Below are 25,890 nucleotides of genomic sequence, written 5' to 3' on the forward strand. Positions count from 1 at the left end.
TAACAACAGAATAAGCATTTAATCACACCAAAGCTATTTAGTGTGGCAAACTCAGAGATGACACGAGAAGTGTCCTCACATTTCCCAAGACTGTCCTGTGGAATAAGCCATAAAGTAATATACAGGGTATACAAAGTAGGATTATGATCAGAGGATGAGAGTATACAGAGATTTCTATAGTAATTTAAGATAAGAATAAACTTCTTACAGTTAGAAATGTCCAAAAAATAGAACTGCCATCTTCTTTCTCTGATTTTTATGCCATTCAGGAATTCCCAATAGAAAAATCCCAAGTCTCCTTTCAGAAACTGCGTGAACACTCTATTGATGGATAACCCACAGTCTTCTAGTACATCTTGGGAAGCTCTGATGATTAGAAAGTTCTCCTTCTGTTTACTTGGACCCTGTGATGCTCATCTGCCATCTCTTTTATTTGAAAACATTCTTACGCTTCAGTAGATTCAGCTTGAGTTTCCATTTCAGGATGTAGAACATTTGGGTACAGAGTGAAGGCTGACTGATTCTCTACCATTTACAATAAGCTGAGCAGTCAAGAATCACCATGCCTGACCTCTCAGTGAGTAATAAGACCTCTATGGAGGCGTGGTATTTGACTAACCTCAAAAGCAGAAAAGAAAGGACAACTTATAAGTTTGGGATCTTTTACAATACATTGAGGCCCATTGTCATTGTACCTGTGCTGAACCATTACTAAGGAATCCAATTTACAGAGATAGGAACCACCTAATCCAAAGCTTTCATTTCACAGAGCAAAGGCCTAGAGACTGGAAAGAAATTGCTCAAAAAGTGGATGGTAAATTTTTGGCAACAGTGGGATTAGATTCTAAACCTTCCAATTTCCTATTTCTGGTCCACTACTCTTCCCATTTATCTTCATTCCCATGGAAAGTCATGTCATGTAAATCAGTGTATCATAGTTGCTGGGTTAATTCTAAAGTGAGAAAAAAAATAGGTCACTGTTGTGTAGAGGGAATTTCCAGAAATTGCCTGTATTTTCTTGAAGGTTAAGGTCACTCCTAGAGCTCTCTGATTTCCTCTCTAATCGAAAAGCCCAAACAGAGCTGCGGAAGCCAGCATAGCCAGCAGATATTTTGTAAGGAGGCTTAACCTCTGCCTGGCATTTTGTGGGGCAGGAGAGGGGAGGGCAAAAGTATTAAATTTAGGTTTAAAAGCTCCTCAGAAATTCTTTACACACAAGAGACCAAGTTGGAGAAAAGAAGATGATTGGTGCCAAGGGGAAGAAAGAGAGAGGCTAATACCTGTGGTTTTCAAAGGTTAACAACAACAAAAAAAGCCCCAGTATTTGCACGGGGATGAATGCTTATTGGCTCTTAGCCAACAATTATACAAGGGCTTGTGCCCACATCCTGTAGCTGTGGTTTAGGGACGCTGCTCATGAGTGACTACTTATGCTTAGAGGCAGGAAACTTTAGTCACTGATGTGTAAATTCACCTTTGGTCTGCACCTCCCTCAGTGTGCTCCGTGCTCTGAAGGCGGTTAGGGGACCAGGTCTCCTGATTTCCTTGGAGATTCCAGTTCCTCAGAGGCTAAGGAAGCGCTCCCTTTGTGGCCTTGGGAGTAACAGTGGCTCTATCAATACTTATCTTTTTCCACTTGATTGTGGCAATCCCGTAGGACAATTCTGTGGCCACAAAGAGGAATTATGATATCCTTTGCTAAACCCACTTAGCCTCAAAACCCAAGACAAAAAAAAAATGTGAGCTGTAATTCATATCAGAGCTGCAACCATTGTGAACTATGAGAGGCAAAGACATGAGATTACTCCTGAGTCTAGATCTTGTGCCTGATGAACTATTTTATACTCAGTTATAAAAAGTTCTTCATATCTTACAGGTCTCCTTTACAGTGAAGCCAACTAGAATTTGCAAGAAACTGCTCAAAAAGTAGATGGTGAATATCTGGGAATACTGGGATTAGATTCTAAAACCTCCAATTTTTTATTTCTGGTCCACTGCTATTTCCATTTACCTCTATTCCCAGGGAAAAGCATGTCATCTAAATCAGTGTATCATAGCTGCTGGGTCAATTTGAGGAGAGAGCATAATAGGCCCAGTTTAATGAACTCCTGTGTGTTCAGACATGTAGGAGGTATCCTGATGCTACACTACAAATGGAGTATATGTTGGGCTCAAGTTCTCTGAACCACCTTCTCACTCACATCCTGTCCACAATGTCTTACTTCATGAGTCTCAGAAATTCTTCCTCCTGCCTTTTACATTCTCTGCTCGTTCTTTATGGATTCATCTAAACTAAGATTAGAAGAGATCTTAAAGGTCATCTAGTTTAGCCTCCTACCTATTGCAGGAATGTGCTCCACCAAAAAGCCAATGTAGACTCAGCTTCTGCAAAAACATCCAAAGGTCAAAGACTCCCGTGCTTCCTATAGTACCTAATTCCACTGCCAAACATCTACAGCAAGGGGAAGACTTTTCTGAATATTGCATCCAGATAGCCCTCCCTGGAAATTTATCTATATTTGATCTGAGATCTTCCTTTGAGATTATCCAGAATAAATTTCCTATTTCATATGGTTGTACTTTAAATAAAGGCAGCTAAACAGTGCTCTGCCAACCAAGTGGTTTGATTTATTTATTTATTTATTGACATGAAAACCCCAGTTACCACAGCCATTCTTCATGTGATGGACTATCCAGAACCCCCTCACTGAACTTGTTTGAGGCAGCCTCTGTCCAGTGAACATTTCTTGTAAAATATTTCATTCAACACTGGCATGGCAGTTCATATATAAGCTGTCTAGTGCAGGTTAGAGAGTAGTTGTTCTTCGTTTGCCAATATATTGTTAATGCAATCCAGGTTTTCTTTATCATACTATTTGTTCACATGAAGCTTATGGTTAACTTCGTACTATATATAAGATACCACATTTTGTTTTTTATTTTGCATGTATTACAACATTTTTGAAAAACATTAATATAGCTAAGTGGAAAACAGTAAAAACATAAAGACTACTATGGAAACTAATTATATATCATGTTTTTAGCAATTCTTTCATTCTAAGCATCAGAGAATCACATCAATAAATATCTAAGCAATTAATAAAAATTAAATCAATAGATACACAAAATTAAAACATTTGGTATGAATTGATACAAAAATATTAGAAACATGTAGCTGTATTAGTTTACCTTAATTCTAAAAGCTCTTTAAAAAAAATCTTGTTTATTCTACTACAGTTGTCCCAATTTTCCCCCTTTGCCCTCTTCCTCCCATCCCACCCCCTGCTCCCGCGGTCAATCCCCATACCATTGTCCATGTGCATGGGTCATTCATACATGTATATATGTCACCTTGTTTCCTGATTTAGTAATCCCATTTAAGGAACAAATCAGAACACTTTAGTATGGATTACTTGTAGTAAACTTATGTTAGCACCTAGTAATTATTGCTTTTATTTTTGGATTTTTAAATTTATTTGTGAATTTTTTTTGTTAGTTTTTGCTTAACATTTTATCCTGAGTCAGTGTCAAACTTACTCTTCCATAGTGTCTGGCAACCAACATTATTTTTATGTTGTTTTTTTTCTGTCTTCGGTCTAGAGGACAAGGTGGGCCTGGTTTCCATGATGGACAGTTGAGCCAAAGCAGCAATCAGAATGGCCTGACCCACAGAGATCTTTGGTATTGGTTACTTGGTTGTTTTGTCCCTAGAGCAAAAGATGGATGGACAGCCTGCTCAAATTTTATTTGATCTTTCTAAGCATAAGCAAGCTGAAGTCTGACTTGAGTCAGAAACTGCCACCCTAGGATACCATTATCCTCATTAAATCCCAATTGCCCAAGTTGATGGCAACAGTTCCCATTGTCACTCTTGGCCTCCAGAGAATAACCACAATAAAGCCGTTCTGTTGAAAGATGTTGGGATTCTTCTCACAAATGCATCTTTCATGGCCTTGGTGAAGGAAGTGCCTCTGGAAGTTCTTAGGGGTCATAGTCAGAAGGTAGGTGAGAAGGTTGTAAGTAATAAAAACACTTTAGCATCTCATTCGCCTTAAGTTCACAGATACCTTTCTCTGGCACTTCACATTTGTTTATTATACACATTTGGGGGCCCATCTTTTAGTCAAGCAAACTTTTAGAGCCATTCTTAGTGGCTCAAATACAATGAATCTAGAATCTTAGCCTAGTGTACTCTAATCAATAAATTTTGTCTACTCCGACATATGTTTTTTTCACCTTGAACTAAATACCCTTGGGATCAGTTCCCATATATATTCTTCAGCATTTTGTTGATATAAATTGGCAAAAACCTCACAATTATTTGGGGGTATATTACATCTTCTCATGAATCACACTTTTTTAGTTACTGTAAGAAGCTGAATTTGGTTTTAAGTCTAGAAACAATACAAAATGAAATAAATTATTGCACATTTAATCAGATGTTGATTCCAACTACATCTTCTGATCCAGATGTATTTATTTGTTTGTTTGTTGCTTGAGCAAAGTAATACATTTCCTGGCACCTGGTATGCAGTTATTGATGTGGTAAGTTTTTGTTTTTCATTTTCACCTATTTTTAAAGGTAATCAGAGACTGTTTACTTTCATCTGTCAGGACCAGCAACACACTTGGAGTTATATCAAACTTTCCAACCTATATCATATTCTAGACAACAGGGAACTTGATTACCGCTCTGCTCCACTGGTTTATTTCACTGATGATATCATGTTGATTTAACCAGGTGAACAGGAAGTAGAAAGTATTTTAACAATTGTATGACACATGCATAGAAATATTCCCCCACCCCCAATTTCTGCAGCTTTAGAGACTTTTTTAGGGTATGAAACATGTTAAGTGGCCTGAGACATGTCAAAATACATTTTCTAAGGCAGTTGGAAATTTTCTGCTCTCCTATTACTCAGAAAAAGCCACAATGCCTAATGGGGTTCTTTAGATTTTAGAGGCAACATATACCTTACTTGGGTCTGCTATTTGAACCCATAGACAAACTAATCCAAAAGGTTGCTAATTTTGAGTGAGGCACAGAACAGGAGAAGAATCTGGAGCAGGTTCAGGCTGCTGTGCAAGCTGCTTTATCACTTGGGTCATACACCCAGCAGATCCAATGGTGCTTAAAGTGTCTGTGGCAGATGGAGATCCTGCATGGAGCCTTTGGCCGGCTGCTGTAGGTGAATCACGGAATAGACCTTAGGATCTTAAGCAAAGATATTCCATTCTCTTAGATAACATTTTTTTTTTTCTTTTCGATTGCTACTGAACCCTACTAGATACATAGACTGATGGCACTTGACCATCAGTCACCAAGTACTGAGAATAAATGCAGCCTGAGGTGCCCATAACTATAGTTTTATGGACAGTTCTCTACAGTCAATGGACTGAGAAGACAATTCTGAATTTGATTTTCAAATGGTTCTGTTTGATATGCTGCCTCATCTGAAAGGGGACAGCTGTGGCACCTACTCCATGGTTGTCCTGAAAAAAGTAGTGAAGGAAATTTCTCCTAGTGGGCAAAATAAATTGAATGCCATTTCTATGTCCTGCTTCAAGACTACTTTTAATTTTTTCAGAAAATAGATCTGGAGCAGTGACAAGACCCAGTTACTGTTACACACACCTCACAAAGCCACTGTAGTTTGTAAGTGGCAGACACATGATGCCACTTGTTCCATTCTGTCTATACCAGGCTGGGTTCAGTTTCACATAATATAAGCCATTTCATTATTTTAAACACACGGCATTTAACACATTGAATTAAGTACTCACAAATGTTGTTAGAAAGGTTGGAGGCACAAGTTTTAGGCTGTGACACCAGGAGCAATTCTCTGTACAACACTGAAAAATGGATCCACTGAAGGCTTAGTTATCTCTGCCATACACAGGAAGCTAGGTAGGTGATCAGGAAGCTGCTGTCCTATCAGCAAGTACCAGGATCACACCACACCTAAGCTACAATCTAATGATCAGAAGCATCCACTACACCTACTGGCTCCAGAGCCATATTGCATCTGCTGGATCTGCAGGAGCAAAATGAATGTGACACATTCTGCCCCCTTGCTCCTTATTTATTCTGAAGCAGGACATGGGAAGCACATTCCATTTTTTCCTCTTAATAGTAACTGCAACAATTTTTTGAGTGTTTAAAGGTATTGGACAGTATGCTAAGGACTTTGCATTCAGTATATCAATGAATCCTCAGATACCTCTCAAGAATACATTAATGTCACAAACTCTATTGAAACAAAGAAAAGCAAAGTACAAAGAGGCTAAGAAACTTGGCTACGATTGTGCACTTACAGGTAGAAGACTGGACTAAGCTAGAACTTAATCACATCCAGAATCTAGCTACAAAAGAATCTGAGAATTATAATAGTTTTCTAATTTCTGCAACACCAAAGACCTCCTAAAACAAGATTGGAACAGATGTTAAGCTAGTCATTCTACTGGATACATAACTTGACTTATATTTAAAAAGATAGCCATTCAACTATTTTCTCCCCGATTGACTGTAAAGTTCTGAAGGTATCCCACTTTCTTCTCCAACATAGACCTTTCCACCTATTAGGCAATCAATCAGTACTAGATTTTACGATCCTGGTGCGATAGTGTTTTTGTTTCAACCCATTTCAGTAGCACACGTTTAAGCTTCTGTGAAACCACTGCCTTTTTGTGGTCTGGTTTTACAAAGCAGCAGACCAACTTAAGCCTTCTCCCTGACTTTAGAAACAAATAGTATTTTGATTTTACCAAAAGCCGTTTTATTCTCCAGACTTTGTTGTGGTTACATCAAAACACATAGCAACATGCAGAATGTATCATAGTTACAGAAAGTGAGGAATGGCATTTTACTGAAGTTTAAAAAAATCATAAAGAAGACTAGTTGAGTGATGCCCAGGTCATCAGGCAGGAGCTTGTCAGTTTTAGAACAGAGTTCAGTTAGCAGAGTGTAGGGGACACCTCGCATCATCACGATGTGATGACTGACAGGCACCCTGGCCAGAAGAGGTGTGTCAGGAAGAAGCGATGAACTGAGTCAGCTTCGGGGAGAGTGACCTGCAAGCAGCAGAGACATACTGTCTGATGCTAGCGACTTTTCAGATGGTGATTCCAATGATAAAGGTAGGAATGTAGGAAGTAAAAATAACTTTCACAGGAAATACAATATGTTCAGAATTGGATAAGTCGAGTATGAAGGTGCTATGGGGCATCAAGTGAAAATATTACTGTCTAATCAGAAGCTGCATGTGAAGGACTTTCTCAGGAGACAGGATGTTTGGCTAGAGAGACAGGTCAGGGAGTCACCCTAGAAGGAGTGCTAAGTAACACCTCAATTATGGATAGATTGAGAGAGGGCACCTAACTTTCTGCAATAATGGAACATTCCATAATTCTATGCTGTGAAACACAGTAACCATTAGCCATGAACTATGGCAGGTGAAACTTAGAAACTGAAATTTTTATATTATTTGTTTTAATTAATTTAATATCATATAGCCGCATGTGTCTCATATTGATCTAACTCGACAGTAAAGGTATAGAATAAAAAAAAAAGAGATGGCTAAAATTAAAATTCTTACTAACAACAATATTGAATATCTGAGGTTGTCTTGATACCACCAAAGATAAACAAGAACATGTTTTATGTAATAGTTGTTTATTTTTCTTCCATATTTTATCAAATAGTAAAGAAAATCAAGTGATACAGAATAGCTTGTGTTGGATACCAATAGCTTCCCAACTCATTTCTTTCTATTTCCAATTTAGTGGTAACTTATTTTAAGATCCTTTGTTTCTGGTTCTGTTGGTAGTTACCTTCATAACTCTGAAAAATATTTTCTTGTATATATTAATTTAACAACATCAGATACCATCCATTGACTTCTGCTCATGAAAGAACCAGACTAACCTCACATACACCAAACTTCACACTTCCCTTTCCTCCTTAAATGTTTATCTGCTACTTTATTGATTATATTTGTTTCTTAAATAATGTTTCACTTCTATTTTTTAATTGTCTTTGGTTTTTTGCTCATCTCCCCTCTATGAAGATGAAGGTATGGGTGAGATAACCCTAGCTTTTCTCCAGCAACTCCTATTTTTTTGCCTTTTGTCAAATATGTATTTACTTCTATATTATCGAGGATGTAAACATTTACATGTAAAATGTGTCCCACTTGTTTTCACTTAATAATTCTGAGGAAAATAGTGATGGGGTTCGTGAAAGTTCTCCAGTTTTATTTTTTGGTGCAAAATAATAACTCATTGTCTATACATCTTCAAATTTGTCAAATGTTTTATTATTTTTAAATTTTCTTATAGGCCCATAAGTTATTGATATTCTTGTTTTGAAGATAAAGAAGTCAAAATAGAAATACATAAGATGACTTAACCAAGGTCAAGTAACTGGGAAGTAGGTAAGATGAGAGTCAGTTAGGTTTTCTAATGACCTATCTGCTCACAAATCTGTTCTCAGTAAGGTTTCCTAACCACTCAAGTTTGCAAAAATGCTATGGGTTTGGTTTCTTGCTTCAGGTCTACAATCTATGGTTCATGTTAGAGCAGAGAACTTCAAAGCTCATGTCCTATGACCACACTGTCTTTCAAGGAACTGTAGAAATGCCTCCAGGCATCTGGGTGTTTCATGAACCCAAGTTGGCAAATATTTACCTATGGGTAAAGAATCATCTAACATTAAACTAACATTTACCAAACACTCATGTGCTAGTGTCAAGGTTAGGATATTTCATATACATCATCTTATTTAATTCTCGCAACAATTCTTTAAGGAGAGAATACATTAGAGATAAAATTGAGTAGATCAAATTTTAATAATTCATCAATTCCATTGAGGTCTCACTTTCTGTTAATGGGTTAGAATAACGAGTTCTCTAGACATATTGTATTTCATAAATGTGCATATTCACAAGATAAGTAAATTTGGTAAAATTGAGTGAGATTAAATGGCTTTGTTGCTTGGGGAATAAGCAGTATACAAACATAACACTGATGAGTAATAGCAAAGTGTTATGTAAGGCTTTGCTCCTGTTACCAGCAATGGAATAGACCCAGATGGACTGGCATTGGAGAACTGTTCCTGTGCACAAAACAAAAGATTCTGGACACCCTTCTAAACTGCTAAGTTCCATTAATGATACTATACTGCTCAAGTGATTGTACAATAAGGATGCATTCCTGATTCACAAAACGCACCCAGAACATATCTTCTCATTCTCAGTAATCCTATGATTAGTGTAAACTCATTAAAGATCCAAATTTTATGTAGCTTATATGGCATGGGGGCTTTCTCTAAGAAGAAGGGATCTAATATTATAAAAACAAAATCAGACACAAAAATGAATATTTTTTTGAATTACAAAGTACATCCCCACCAAACTACAAAAAATTATAGGTATTACAAACCTGAAAAACACTACAAAAAGTTTTTAAAATCCATAAAAGAACTGAATACCTTTATTAACCAACTTATATAATACCCATTGTTGACTGTGTATTGCCTGATCACCACTTCCTATGATAATATATTTTAAAAATTATTTTCTGTATGAAGAATAGGTAATTTAATTTTTCTTTAGTTGATTGAGATGTATTTTTATAAAATAATTATTAATAGTTTAGAAAAGTTTCATTCAGCCTCACAATTTATTATCAATAATGAAAATCTATCAAGTTTCTGCCACACATGAGATAGGAGATTTAGAAGAATTTGTACAGACTATCTCCTAGCTCTGTGTACGTGTCCTCTGTCCTCCTGTTTCCTGTGCAAATGCCTCAGGGCCCATTTGTATCTCCATAGAACCTAAACTTAGGCCCTGCCCTTCCTTTGAATGTTGGTGCTAGTTGGTTGTAGAAGTGTTTTTGGAACTCAGTTCTACATCAAGATAAATGACAATTTAACTCTTCCCAAGAGTGACTGGGAACCACATAATTTTATCTTACTAAACTCCAGCTAAATGTTAACCTACTTCAACTTGCCCTTAGCCAGATCTCACAAATGCCCAAGGTCATTCTAACCTACAGCCTGAAGGGAGGAAACAGAATGTAAAGAAACAGGATTCTTAACCAATTTCAGTTAAAATATTTTACTTTTGGAAGTTGAAAAAAAAAAGGACCCCAGGAATACTTTACTCAGGCTCTTCTCACAGCCTGGGAAAGGATCCATTAAAGGAGGTATTTTGAAATTTAATCTTTATTAGTTCACTGTACAAATCCACCCTCACCCCAGGATTGTGGAAGGAGTAACATATTTGGAGTGGGAGACCTTGATTCTAGTCTTGGCTCACTTACTGATTCACTATGTGGAACTTAGACAAGTTACGAACTTGTCTTCTCTCTCTGACCTTGGGTTTGTATCTCACAGAGCAGTTTGCAAGAACAAAACCCACACAGATAGGGACCTCTGCCTTCACAGGCTCAGAGCACCATAGCATCTAGGTCTAAATTAAGGACACAGAAACGACCCTTGCATTTTCACTCCATTTTGGAAGTGGCTGCCTTTTTTTCAAGAATGCTGTCAGTCAGCTGTTTTCAAGAAAAAAGGTGTAGTCTTTCCAGGGACTCTAGTCCCCTTTGCACCCCGATCATTTCCTTGTGAGTCACTGCATGATTGATGAGGGGCTTGTTTCTATGGTGACCACTTCTGCCCTTCCCAGCAGCTGGAGAGCTTAACCTGACCCTGACACAACTTCTTCAGCTGGGCTGGGCATCCACTTAACCAAAGCATTCAGGGCAGGACTTGACAGCTCTGCACTTTGGGCCCTGGAAGGGATTCCAAAAGGGAGAAGGGTGGGAGCATGGTGAAACCACTCATTTGCATTCTCATTTTTTCCGTGGGTTAAGGTCTCAAGAGGTTATGTCCTAGCTAGAAAGGAACGTTAATGGCAAAGGAGTTTTGAGGGGCTCTCAAAATGATGAATGAAACATTTCTTGCTTGGGTGGGGCTGTCCAGTAAGACTTCCTACGCCATTGCTTCTGACCTTCATAGAGTAATCTCTTATCTTCCCTGGTCCATTGGGCTAAGGTTGCTACCTCTCAGTTTCAATGAAGTCTATATCTTTTGCCCCCAATCAACTTTCCTCTAGCTGCCTTTCCCTTAGGTCCATCAGTATCATACCAAGAGCCATTTGCTTGAATGGAGAGCCATGCCTAAAAGTTAACAGACAGCCACAGCTGTGTTAGAGGATCCAGGCGCAAGTACATTCTAAAATAGCATTCGGCCACAGAGGGCATGGAGACATGCCGGGCTCAACACTGCCAAGGAATGCTGCCCCGAAGCTTGAATTTTTCACGCCTCAAACTCATTAAACCCCCAGCCTTCATTTCACACATCATGTCCCTCCAGAATTTCTGGCTTCCTTCCTTCAAACATAACACCCTCTTCTTCCTCAGGTGGCTACAACTGGTACTTTACCAATTTGTTATTAATAATACTATTCATCTAAAATTTCCTGAATGCCAAGGCTATAGCAATAGGGAACAGAATGTCCCTGTGGAGAAATAAAAATTCCTTTAATCATTAGAATTATTGGATTATAAGCATGTAGAGCTGGAGGAACTCCTAGAAGTCATGTAATTCGACCACTATCATGATACAGTTTGGGCAAAAAGAAGACCAAAGGTCACACAGTGGGTTTGGGTCATGACAAAGAAATTGAAAATGGACTCCCTGCCCTATATTTATTTCTATGAAACCATTTAAAATCAGTATTCTTAACACCAAATAATTTTGTGAGGATGCTAAGGTAAGTTTTACAGAAGTAGGTACTTAAAACAAACACCTAGCCAACTGCCTTAATCTCTTCCTTTAGTCTTAGTGTCTGGCTTAGAAGTGCCAATGAAATTATTCCCTTACATACACAAAACTTCTGGATATATTTTTTCAGTCATCCAAATCCCCATGTACAAACATCACAGTTCATAATGAAATACATTAATATATACACATATTCATTCAACAAGCACCTACATTGCTTACCGTGAACAGTGCCCCTTCTGGTACCATGGGGTACTGAGAGAGGAAACAGGATAAAGCCTAGCTGGGTTCAGAGCATAGCAACAGCCGGGCATCACCCCCCTCCCATTCCGCACGTGGGAGTCTGGAATATGGCAGATTAGCATGTCTATTTTAAAAGGGTAAATAACTTTTAGGAAAAGAAGATCAGAGAATGATTAAGTTAAACTAGGATGTCCATGGAAGGCTTTTATGGAAGTGATATTTGAATTGGTTTTAGAGGATGGTTAAGAATTTTACATGTACACAACTTTAGGGGAGTGATGATCTAAGTCAGTATTTTCAACCTTTTTCATATATAAACCAATTACTAAAATTCTGCAGCACACTAACAATATATATTTTTTGCCAATCTGACAAAAAATAGGTATACTTTTGATTCATTCACACCTGACAGCTACTATATTGTGTTGGTTCTTGCCATTTTTTTTTGTCTGACAATCTAAGGGAAAAGAGGTCAGCGCCCTTCACTGGTTAGGTATTGCATGTTTTAAAAATTCTTGCTGCACACCAGTGTGCCTCTTGCAACACACTGGTTGGAAAATCGCTGATCTAAGCTGAAGAAATGGTGTGGACAAAGCACAGAGAGAGTAAGAGCATTGAGGTGTTGGCCCCAATTTGTGGTCAATTCATACTGTACCAGACGGGAAGGAGGCGGAAGCTCAAAGCTCTACTCAGAAAGAGGGAATTCTCAGAGTTATATTTGAGTTGTTATGTGTCAATTCCCATATCTGGAAAAAACAAAACAAACACCACATAAGTAGGATTTTTATGTTTTGAGAATTCCTCATTTTAGCTATTTTAACAAAGAAGTCTCAAGATCTTCCAGTGTGCCTAGGTTCAAATTCTGGCTTTGCCCTGTCTGACTCAGATGTTGGGCAGCAGACCTGATCCTCGCTGAGCCTCGGTTTTCTTGTCTGTATACCTCAGCTGGGGTGTGTGTGAGAATTACAAAGATATAAAACCTTACACTTGCTCAGTCTAATGCTAGGCACATATTAATACTTAAGTTCTTTCTTTGTTATCAGCCTCCCAAGGGGACAAAGATAGGTAGGGGGACCTAACTAAGGGGCTCACCTCTTCAGGCCTAGGTTTAATTGTTGACAAACAGAAGAGTCAGTAGAGTTATATATAGGGTGATCGACTCTTCCAGTTTGTCCAGGACGAAGGGGTTACTCAGGTCATGAAACTTCAGTGTTAAACTGGGACAGTCCCAGGCTAATGAGGATGGTTTGCCCTCCCACTCTCATTGGTTCAGAGTGAGGCTCTAGAGCCACATCAGCTAGTTTCAAATCTTAGTTTGCCACACCATGTGCATAGCCTTGAGCGAGTTACACAACACTCTGTGCTTCAGTTTCCTCATCTGGAAAATGAAGACTAAATACTAATGCTAACCTCATAAAGTTGTTATGAAGGCTAAATAAATCAATATATAATGTTAGAAATCATTAGTAGTAGAAGACACCAAACTCTGTCTTACCACCCAACTCTAATTCCTTAGACAATTAGTTAAAAATAGCTTGTTAAAAGGAATCAAATTAATTTCTACTTGTGTCCTTACATACTCTCTATCTTCAGAAAAGAAGATGTGGAATGAGACTCTTCTCTAGGTGTCCCCGGCATTGTGGGCTTGCCTTGTCCCCACATTTGTTGCACTGTGTAGCTTTGTCTTTTGCACCACTGGGTGCCATGAAAAATTAAGAAGGGCATTGGGGTGAAGGATGTGGCTTATTTCACAGGTCTTTTCCACCTCCCCTGCTGGGGGCAGTGTGGTAAGGTGGGAAGAGCACAGGGCTGAAAGTCAGGATACTAAGCTCTGTCACAAGTTCGACCTTGGCCATGGCCTTCCCCTCTCTTGGGACTGCAGTTTCCTAATCCTTTAAATGAGGGGTTTGGGTGGCATGATCCCCAAGGTCCTTCCAGTCTGAGTGGAAACATTGAACAGGCAGTTTCTTCTCTCCTGTTCTTTTCTCTCCAGCTCAGGAAATGGAGACTGGAGAAGCAGAGAACAGTCTTCTTGCATCTCCCCAAATGTCTCCCAATCCTAAGGAGCAGAATTCTGAAGCCTCCCACAAAGGCTAGTGTAGCTCTGCCCCCTCTAATTATGTCCCATTAAGGCCCCAGATCCCTCCTGTCTGCAAATTGTGCTATTTAACATTCTCTCTGGCTGCACCTCCGCCAAGGACGCAAGCCGCTGCACTCACTTCTGTTGATGTTTATGTTGAGAAAGTAGATAATCCTCACTGCAGTGACAAGTTGATTGAAGCAAGTAAAAACCGAATAGGGTTTAGAATTCTAATTGCTGACAGATTCATAATGGTGTGTGAGCCTTGTGTCTGCCTGGCTGCCCTGCTGTTCAGAACAAAGTGTGAAGTTAAAGCCTATATTGTTTCTGGTATGAGATTTCCTGACTCCAGAATTGTTTCTTTTCTGAATGGAAGTATAGGGGAGAAATGTGGCTTTCTAAATATGATAATGAAAAACATCCACAGCACTTAACATAGGAGAAAAAAGACAATCAGGTGGGCTTTTTCAGTGAAAAGCTAATGTGGAGATGGGTATAGGAGAGAGGCCATCTGGGTTCTCATTGAGTGTGGACACTATATCCATTGAGGCAAGTTACTTAACCTCTCTGACCTGTCTGTTAAATGGGTGTGTTAGGTCAAAACTATGTACAATTTTGTCTTACAGTAATTTTCTACTTAGTATTTCTAAAAAGAACAACATACAATCAGATCAAATCCATATCGTTTTGATTACAGGGTCCTAACCCCCTGGCACTAACATAAGTTATGTATCATCCATTGATATGTATATGTGCGTACATACAGAGCACATTGCAAGGATTCACAAACACATTTCTAATACTGGCTGTCCCTGGGTTGATGAGGACGGAAGGGAGACTAAGAGTTGGGGAAAGGTTATTACACTTGTATCTGCATAGTTTTATTTCTTATCTAAAATATTGGAAGTAAATATGACAAAATATGAAGTTATCAATTAGAGGTGGTGGGAAACACAGGTGTTATAGTAGTTAAGTACTTTTTGTGCTTCTCCTTTTTAAATTAAAAATAAAATTTACTAAATATCTGTTGCCTCTTCAAATTCTAATATTCTGTGATTTTTGTAAGATATCTTCTTTGAACCTCATCTTCCTCATTCATAAGGTAAGAAAGTAGATTTAGGTGATCTCTGAAATCCTTTGAATTCTTAAACTCTGTTTCTGGTAGTAAAATAATAACTGGATAGTTAATTGGCAGATCAGACAGACCTATCATTTTAAGCCACTGTCTTAGAAGATTGTATTGGGACCCTCCAGAAAAGAAATGTGATGATATTTTCTTCCTCCAGATCTCCAGTAATCCTTTATAGATACATAGTCCCCAAATGCTAATTTTAAAATCTAACATGAGACTCACCTCCACCACTTCTCTGCCTTCACAGAAACTACCACTATGATTAAGAGGAAAGTGGTGATTAATTGAGCGGAAGAATGGACTCTTGGAATGAAGTGTGATTGGGGCATTAGAAGATCCAGGATTTTAGTCCCATCTGTGCTACTCTTTATCTAGATGACTCTGGACAATTTACTCTAACCTCTTAGGGCCCTGGTTTCTTCATTTGCAAAGTGAATGAATAGGAACAAATAATCTTTAAAATATCTTATGTAAAAAAGAAAAAAATAGTAAATGTTTACTTGATAATAAAACAACTGGGGGAAAAGATCAGACACAAATAGCAAGAGATCAAGAATGTCATAGGTAAACCTCAGAGTGATTATAGTGATTAGACCAGCTGTGGCTAGTCTTTAGGTCATCTAGAAGCCAAGGATACTACAGTTTTATTTTAAGATGGACTCATTATTTCAGTCTTTTCTCTCTGGGCTCTTACGCCACCTTCTCTTTATCATGTGCCCTTTATACTGCTTTGGTCTCATGCTGTCCTTAGTTTCCGTATCTCTGTATCCTGAACATTGTTTTTTCTTGATATTCTGATTGTTCTCATATATATATATATATATATATATATATATATATATATTTATTTATTTATTTCATAGCAATAGTTTTTGTCTGGTTTTTTCATCACTTTGTTTTTGGAAGCATTTTTCAGATGTGTGCTTTGAGTAAATTCACAAAACTTGGGTGCTGAAAATCCTTTGAATTGGATAACTTCAGTTTTATCATAGATAATGTTTTTACTCAACTCATCAATTGTTATTATTGGCTGGAGTTTAAAATGATGTATCTGCACTTAAAACAAAATAGGGAATTTTTCTTTTCAGAAATGAACTCTAAGTATGTACTACAGTTGTTATATTATTTTGTCTGTTCATATCCTACTCTCACATCAATCTGACTTTTTTAGAATCCTCTTTTGAATTTATATTAGTCTCTCCCCAGTAAGATGGTGAGAAGCTTCAGGCATGTTATGAGCTAATAAATTGACAGTTTCTAGATTAAAGCAAATGCAGAGACAATGATTAAAGAGCTTCTACACTAGTAAAGTAAATAATAAGCACTCAGAGATTGTCCTTGGATAAAGGATCCCCGTGGGCATATTTCAAAGTCCATTCAGTGGCCAGGGGTTAGAGAGCTCTTCCAGAAGAAGAACATACCATAAATCACTTGCTCTTCAGAGTTTTTTTTCTAAGGCGACTGAGACTAAAGCCATGACTCAAGCTTGCCAAGACTTTAAACTTTTGGTTCCAGGAAGTCTAAGAATTCTGAAGCTGAGACCACTGAGTTATGTTTCCACTATCAAAAGCCAAATGGACATTGATACTCCCTTGGCAACCTGAGGGCCCGAAAATGGGATGGTTCTCTACCATTCTCTAGATGATTTTTACCAACCACGACTTCCATTCTGTATTATGGATAGTGCTGTAAACTCAAAGGCATGTGTTGGTCACTCCAAATCCACCAAATATGATTCATCCATTTTTAACATCAAATCCTTTTGTTGGCTTTTAACACCTGCCTTTTCAGACTGTTGATTTTTCTTTAATGAAAAGTCTCACCCTGATCAGCTTAAAGTGTAATTGAGAAAAAACAGAGCCTGGATTATTGTCACTGTCGATGGACCATAAAGAAGACAAAACCTGATGACAGTGACATGCGGTGGGGGGAAGTTCCAGTAATATTGTGCTTTCTGATCCACTGACAGTCAACGCGTGTCTATGGAAATCACTCTGTCATTGGATTTTCATCTCAAACCTTAGGAAAGAAGACTGAGTTGGTGAGGGAGTAGAGGAGAGACTTGGAAAGATCCCTGAGAGAGACAAGTCTCTATAGGGCTGATTTCTTGTCACTCTGATCAGTCGGGGGACTTCATGCTTGTCCCCTCAGCCCAACAAATGCCTTCTCTACTGTCTTTTCCTGATTAGTTGCACTTTTTTTCTTCAAATTGCTTAGCTCCTGGACAGCCCTAAACAATCTGTACTTACTTTTTTCCTATCCCTTATGACACATATTTGAATTTCCTATTTTCTTGTCTATCTACCTGGCTTGACTAGGCATAGGTCTTTATGGTTAGGAACTATAATTTTTTTTTACTGTTTAATCCCCAGTTTCTAGAGTAATGTCTGCCATGTGGTAGCTGCTCAATATAGGTTTCCTTTCTCTCTAAACAAAGAATCTTGCAGCCTGAACATAATGAAAGCTTTTGTTCTACTCCCAGTTGCTGGTAAACGGGAGCTCATGGGTTGGTATCAAAATCACTGAGACAGCAGTTTCCCAAGAGGGGCCCATCCAAACCTCTGACTTCACATGAACAGGGTTTAGGAGAGAACATTGCTTTGCCCTGAGAGAGGCCTGGAATATCAACAATTAGGCCATGGGAAAGAGAGGAGGATAGTGATTAGGTCTCTGTGCTAAGCGAGGTACTCGAAGAAGGATGATTTCCATTGTCTCTCTGGATAATCCTCCCTTACATTTTCTCATGATTGCCTGCAATAAGATTTCTTAATCATTTAAGGGGTTTAGAGTGTGATCCCTTGAATGTATAATTATCTCCATTATTCAAAACAAAGAAGACACGTGCCAGTCAGAAAAATATAAAAATAAAAATGTAGCCTCCAGCAGAAAACCAAGCTCAACTCTCTCCCCCACCCTGAGGTTCTATTTTTTTCCCAGAGTCTTCCCTCATATGCAATGTTCCACATCCCTGCTGCTGTGGGCTCTGAAATTGTGGCAGCAATATAAGAAAAAGTACAAACAGCTTATGGCTACTCTGACCAAAAAGCAGGAAGCATTCAGTTCAGAGAAGGGGACACGGTACCATCATACACCATAGGGCACACGCTGAGCCAAAATGAATTTGCCACACACACAGTGTTTGTTCTGATTTTTCTTCTCTTATCTTTAGGAAATCTTACTTGTTTATGCTCCTGAAACCCTAAAACAGTGGCTCTGATTCCGATGGCCTGCTCACCCACTGGCTTGCACCCTGCAGTCCCTGTGACTCCTGGACCACACACAGTATAATGGGAAAAAACACCAGAAGGGTGCGGAGGGCTGAGTTTCAGTGCTGCCTCTGCCACATACTGGCTGCATGACCTTGAGATGTTACTTCTTCTTGGGTCTTAATGTTCTCTCTCATGTACAAAAGAAGAAATCCATTTACTCCAGGGATAAACAATTTATTTACTTTGACAAAGGGTCAAATAGTACAAATTTCAGGCCATAAAGACTGTTGGATCTATTTCGTACAACTCCACTGCTTAGTGCAAAAGCAAGCCACAGACAACATGGATGAGCGTGTTTGGGCTCCAATGAAACTTCATTTGCGGACACCAAAGTTTGAATTTTATATAATTTTTACATATCATGGAATATTATTCTTCTTTTGACAGTGACAACCATTCTCAGCTCATGAATAACGCAATGGCTTTTTCTGATTTCTGACCAGCACCTTAGTTCTCAAAGGAAGGTCTATACAAATTGAAGGGAGATATTTGGTATAAATACACAGCAGCGCACTTGTTCCATTGATCTGATTTGCCTTTTTGTCACAATATTTAATTTACTTTGAATTTCAAAGGCAATTAAATATAGGTGTGTAATTTCATTGTTTATCAAAGGGAGTTTGAAAAGGCTGAGGAAGTTTTTTGCTTTTGATTTTGGTTATCACCAAGGCCTTCACATTCACACTCTATGAAACCCTAGGATGGGTTGCAGCTAAACTTCAGCTTCCAGGGTGATTCTGGGACACTTTGCACCACATAACATTTGTTAAGCTTCATTTATTCATGGCCATGACAGGGAACTGAGGCATGAATAATACAAAAGAGTGGATAAAAAATCATTTATAGTGCATTTGGCTTTAAAATACAGCATGGATTTTTTTCCTCTAAAGATTTACCTTCCTAATCCCTTTTGCTGATATGAAAATGAGTTTGCATTACCTGAGCTCACAGTGGATTATGAAAGAATTGGGATGCAGAAGAGAGGTGTGCTAGAAATGCAATAAAAGCAACACCCCAAGTTAAATCTTCCTCCTTGATGCTTCTTAACTCCCCCAGTCACTGAGATTTTTTTTTCAGCAGTTCCCCCTTTGCACCCTCTCATCAGAGCCATAATGTTACCTTTTCTCCTCTGACCACGCACCCTTTGCCTGACCCCAGTCCTGGAATTTCCCTGGCATTTCCCAGTGTCAACATACTCTCTTGCTCACCTGGGTTTCAGATTAAGACCTAAAAAACACTGTCTAACTTTCAGAGTTTATGAGGACTTGCATAGTTTATCAGTAAGGAAATAATTAATAATTATTTATCAATTTCAAAATTTCATTTTTAAAGAGCTAGTTTTATTTATTTATTTGTTTATTTATTTATTTATTTTAAATCCTCACCTAAAGATATGTTTTTATTAATTTGAAAGAAAGAGATAGTGAAACATCAATGTATGAGAGAAACCCTGACCAGGGACCAATCCCACAACATTTTGGTGTACCAGAGGACACTCCAACCCATGAGCATCTAGCCAGGGCAATATTTTTATATTTTAAGGCACTTTTACAATGGAGATCTTCCTTGGCTTACGCATGAGTGGAAATAGAATAGCTTTCTATTCTGGCATGAATTTTTTCATGCCATCCCATCTTTCACCTGGGAAGATAACACTTTCCAGTTTGGCAGAGCACTGTGACAGATGAATGCATTCTGAACAGTTCTAGCTTCCTCTTTCCTCACAACCCAGGACCTGCCAGCTTTGCTTCCTATGTGCATCTCTGAGAAGGCCTGCTGTCCACACGGTGACTTGATTCTGCACAAGGTGCTCTCACTGCCTGAGATCCTAGAGGCCAGAAGGAAGGCTTGCGACTTACACATGATATCTTAACTTACCTGGACAGGAGGTAAATCAGACAGGAATAAGCTCTGTTGTTTCGCCTGGGTGGGAAATTAATAATATAGGAATAAGGTATCCTGCAGGGTTTTCTGATTATGTCTGCTAGAAATCTACCGAGGAAGAACCTGGGAAATTTAAAGGTGGGAATATGGAAATTCCACATTATATATGCTTTTAACCCCTCCTTCTGATAAGCAATTCAAAGCATTTTATTTCATGAAAAGCTGGATAAGATTTTAAAATATTAACTAATGTGTGTACGTCTCTCCAATTTCTTGGATCCTGGGGCTATTCTCTTTAGCCTCATGTCCTCAGGATGAATCATTATTGTAGAAGGTCAAGGGCAAGAAAGGAGGAAAGGCTAAGCTTTTTAGTTTCATAATAGTCTTTTCAAAGCCCATGGTTGAGATGAAAACCTTGAGAGAAAATGCTGTGGGACTTGTGAGAGCCTGAGATTTTTAGAAATTACTAATGAAGGTTCTGGCATGAGTTGGTATTGGCATAGAAGCAATGAGCCTAAAATGGTTTTCATATTGATCATAGTGAGATTAAACTCTGGAGATGGAAAAGAGGTAAACAAGTCAATGAGACCTTAAAGAAGGCTTCTGAGGAAGTGACTCACCCCATTCAGTGGTTAACTTGAAAGAGATGAGAAGTGAATGGTTAAGTTTTACACTTCTCCCAAAAGAAGTGATCTGAGATTACAGATGATCAAGGGCCTACTTCCTGAATGGATTCTGGCAGGTTCTATGGTACTTTGTCCAGCACAGGGGAGCAGCACTGAACAAGAAGTGGTACTGTATCATGTCTGGACAGGAAAGACCAAAGGCGCACCTCAGAAGTGTCAGCAGCCCCAGGGTGGCATAGACAGTATCCAGAAATCTCTCTTGCATCTGGGTAGAGAGCTCAGAGACAGGAGCCTGTGGACTAGAAAAGCCCCATGGTCAGAAAAAGGCAATGTCAAAGTGGAACATGATGTGGAACAAATGGTAAGAGACTTGTGGGATTTCAATTAGTGAACATTTATTGAGAGTGTGTGCCAGACAGTGTTCTAGTGATTTGGAATACACTAATTAAAAAAATAAAAAGATACACATCCCTGCCTTCATGAAGCATTTTGATGATGAGAAGCAGATAGCAGAGGAAGGAAAAATAAATAGAGTAAAAGGATACTTAGGAAGTTGAAAAAAACATGGAAAAAATAAAATTGAGTGGAGAGTGCTGGGGGGGAGGTAATTGAGTTTGAATATGGAAGTCAGGGAAGGTCTCATTTAGCAAAGACTTGAAGAGGCTGACAAAGAGAACCATGGGGATACCTGGGAACACCCAGTGCAAAGGCTTTGAGTCAGACGTATGTTTAAAGTGTCTGAGGACCAAGAAGAGCAGCCTAGTGCAGTGTGGTGAGTTAGCAGTGACTAGGGGAAGTCAGGATCAGGCAGACAACGTGCATCCCATCACACGGAGCCATTTCCTTTGATACAAACTTTGACTCTTTCAGGGAGAATGGAAGTCTTTCACTGTTTTGTGCAGAGGGGTGACATAGTCTGACTTAATTTTTAACAGGATTATTTTAACTGTCCTGAGTAAAATAGCCTGTAGGGGCCAAGGGAAAGCAGAGACAGCCATAAGGAGACTATTGCAATAATCCAGGTGAGATATGATAGTGGCTTGGAACAAGGAGTGACAGTGTAGATCATATGAGTGGTTGGTCTCAGGATATATTAGGAAGACAGAAGCACAGCATTTTATAAAAGAATAAATGTTGGCTATGAGAAAAAGAGAAAACAGTCAAAGAGAAGTCATGGTTTTTGTCCTGAGCAACTAGAAAGTTAGAGTTGCCACTTCCTGAGTTTAGGAAGACTGAGAGAGGAGGAGGTTTGGGGTTATGGGTGTCAGTAATTGTTCTGGGATAGATTAAGGATGGATGTCTTTTCACTTTGAGGAGTAGGTGGGATCTGGTGAACAGGAGGGGTTGGTGAGGAGAGAAGGCAGTCGAGCACATGGGCGTTGGTGTTGTAGACAAATACAAGCATCTTGCATTGATGAGCATCAGCCTGATATTTTCAGCATGATGTCACATAAACCTCAGAGCTTAGATGCACTCTTGCAAAAAACAGAGAAGGGAAATCGTAAAGTGACAGAGTTAAAATTAAAAATGACCAAAGTTACCCAGAATGGAAAAAATTAAGTATCTTTCTGCCACCAGGCAGAATGAGAGCTTCAATAAATATATACAAATGTATTACAACTTTCTTTACATATCAGTGCTTTCTATAGTAAAATGTCCTGTGTGCTAGAAATTTTAGTAGCATGAGGAAAGGGAAAGTCATATAATGGGTGCATGAGCTTAATTTAAAAATAACCTGAAAGGTAAATTAAAAAATGGAAAGAATGGAAAAATTAAAGAATGGAAAATATAAGATCAAGGAAAGAAATGTGGGACTCATGTCAGCTGATGAAAGTGGAATACATTGGTCCCGATTTTGTTGCTTCTTCAAAAAATATGTAGATGGTAGCTCTGGAATCTAGGGACCAGACTTTTTTTGAGTGATACTGACAATCAGAGGAATCTTCAGGGAGGACGATTTAAAACCTTTCCAATGAAGGAATCACTTGCAAAAACAAACAAAAAAATTAAAAGAAACAAACAAACAAAAGCAATAGAAGTGCCTTAGCATCTTCACATATCTGAAGCTGGCACGGAGAATGGATTATACTTGTGCTCTGTGGCCCTAATGGATAGATTAGGACTAATGTTATGGAAACTCCAGGAAAAATGATCTCATGAGGTGAAATAGCCAGTGTTATTCAAAGACAGAATGAGCTGCTTTTAGGAGTTAGTGAGTTCTCTGTTAGAGAAGTTTTCAAACAGGAATTCCACAGCCATTTGGCAGAGAATATGTAGAAAGGATCCAACTTTGAGGTACTGCCCAAACCTGGACTCCATTAGCCAATAATAGCACTGTGAAGATATTGACTGAGACAAATGCTATCTGTAAAGGCACAGCAAGATATAGGAAGACCACGAATAAGAACAAAGCTCATGAAGTCATTTTCTGTTTATATGCCTTTGGCAAAGAAGAATAATGACTGGCCATATAATCTACCATAGACTTTCATTGGCTGATTCAATAGCAAGAATTTGGGTTTTTTTCTAAACACAGAGACTTGAATATTGCCTAAATAAATACAGGATAATTTGGCAGGTAAGGCTAGTTTCAGAAGAGAATTCTGATTGTCACGTTTTTTTGTAAGCATACACAAGGAAAGGGAAAAAAATTCTAAAGGAGGTTTAAAAGGATCAGAAGCCGGGATTGGAGAAGAGGCCACAAAGCTCCATTTTACTGTGAGGTGTCATTTTTCAAATGGTTCCTAATCACATTCCCAAGCCTGTCTGGAAGGGCCAGATTATTAGTGTTCTTATGGCAGCAAAGCAGTTAAGTGATTCCTGTCTCATGCAAATGCACCTTCGTTTCAGCTGAGATTGACACAGCAAAATTACAGTCTCTGTGTCCTTAAGGTGGCCTTAGATATTTTTTTGACAAACAAAAAGACTACAGTGATGGCACTAAGGCATGTGTAGAAATTAGTGTAGGACTTGAATCGAGATCGAACCTCAGCTGCATGCCATCCTGCTTTGTGTTGGCAACTCAGAATTTAGTAATGAACTGTAGAAATGACCCGTGGAAGTATAGTCTTAGGCAATTCAGAGGTTAGAAGTTGGGCATCATCTTTTTGGTCCACAAATTTAACATTTCATATCAGTCATTCAGCAAATTTTATTTTAGTACTTGCTATGTTTCAGCTGCTATGTTAGTCACTGTGGGTTCAGAAGTTAATGTGGGCAATGTTCTGGCCTCAAGGAGCTCTTCATGGGAGTGCAAATCCAGGAAAACAATGAAGAACGCTGTGCTATGTGCTACGACAGATGTGGAAATGGTAGTAGTGGTCAACTCAGAAAGTTGAAGCAGGCCAACATTTAGAGGTAATTAGGAAGATTGTGCCTGACAGAAGAGTAACATATTAAATTCTAGAGCATGGGCGAATAGGAAGGGTTGGTATCTCGGACTGGCTGGAGGAAAAGTTGTGTGGATGTAGGGAGTCGGGGCTTAGAGATGAGGCCATGCAGGTGGAATGAAGCCAGATCCTAAAGGATTTAGTGTGCTAACCCAACATGGGAGACATTCTGATTTTACAGGGTTGTTGAAGACAAAACGAGATAATCCATGCAGACGTGTTTCAGCGACACAGGTGTTATAAAGGGCAGTGTGAAAGCGGGAGTACTTTTGAGGCATTGAGGAGATGTGGTCAACCACCCGCATGGGCTCATTAACCACTCTGTTTTCCACATGCAGCACACACATTTTCATATTTTTTCTTTCGCTGTTACTTTGACTTCAGCCTGAAATGCTTTCACCCAATATTTGCTTTATCAAAACCTGCCTACCCCTTAAGGTTTAAGTAAAATTGCACCAATTTCATGAAGGCCTTCTTGAAACCTACAGCCAGAATTAATTTTTTTATTTTCCGCATTCCATCATCATCACTGGCTCCTTGTAATCTGTATTCTGTTTTGTGTGACATTAGAGTTTACTTTTTAACCTACTTATTCTCTGTCTCTTTTCTGAGTGAAAAATGGAAGGTTCATCTCATATACTTCAGACGAGGCATGGTAGTTGTTTTCTAAATAAACGAATGAATTCATTCATCAGTTTGTCAAGAAGATGTATGCCGGCCAGAGTGCTAAGGGTTAAATGTTTCTAAGAAGGAGCTGGGCATGTAGTAGTTAGATTTTTCTGAACCAACATCATTTACTCATCTGTTTTCAGGTCAAGTGCTTCTTCATCCTGGAATGACCAAAAGAAGACCATTTTTCTTGGATCCAGTTTTCTTCCTTCTCCCCATCATGGGAAAGGAGAGCCAAGTTGAAGCAGGTTGTGCAAAAACAGTTGAGGTGACAGGACCCGGTTGTAAACATTACAAACCAGTGTTTCCCTAGTGTAACTTCCAAAACTCGGGCTCATCTTCATGGAGTGGTGTGCAAAGATTCTGAACAACAATCTGCTCCCATTATATTACATAATAAAACCACCCAGAGGCTTCCAAGTTCTATGTTGTCTGTCAGGATGATTCAGAGATCCCTGGAACAAACAGTGCAAGGCTCAGGCGATGTCCCCACCTCCTGGGCCTGAACGCAGCCTCTTGTCATCTCTCCTCTGATGTCTGCACACCACCTCAGAGCCATTAATCCATTTGTCCAAGATTACAGAGCTACTTAATCGCACTTTTTAAAATTAACTCCCCGAACCACATGGAGCTAAAGTAAAGTTACCAGACATTGACTATTATTTTAGAATTTTAATCATTATCAGTTTGTCCTTTCTTCTCATTCAAGAGATTAGAGAGAACATTTCTGAACTAAAAACACAGATGCTGTTGGACAGAGGGTAATTTTCCTGAATCCAGGGGTTAAGACAATAAAACAAGGCATATTCC

The sequence above is a fragment of the Desmodus rotundus genome, chromosome 2, assembly GCF_022682495.2.
Source record: "Desmodus rotundus isolate HL8 chromosome 2, HLdesRot8A.1, whole genome shotgun sequence".
Lineage (NCBI taxonomy): Eukaryota > Metazoa > Chordata > Mammalia > Chiroptera > Phyllostomidae > Desmodus > Desmodus rotundus.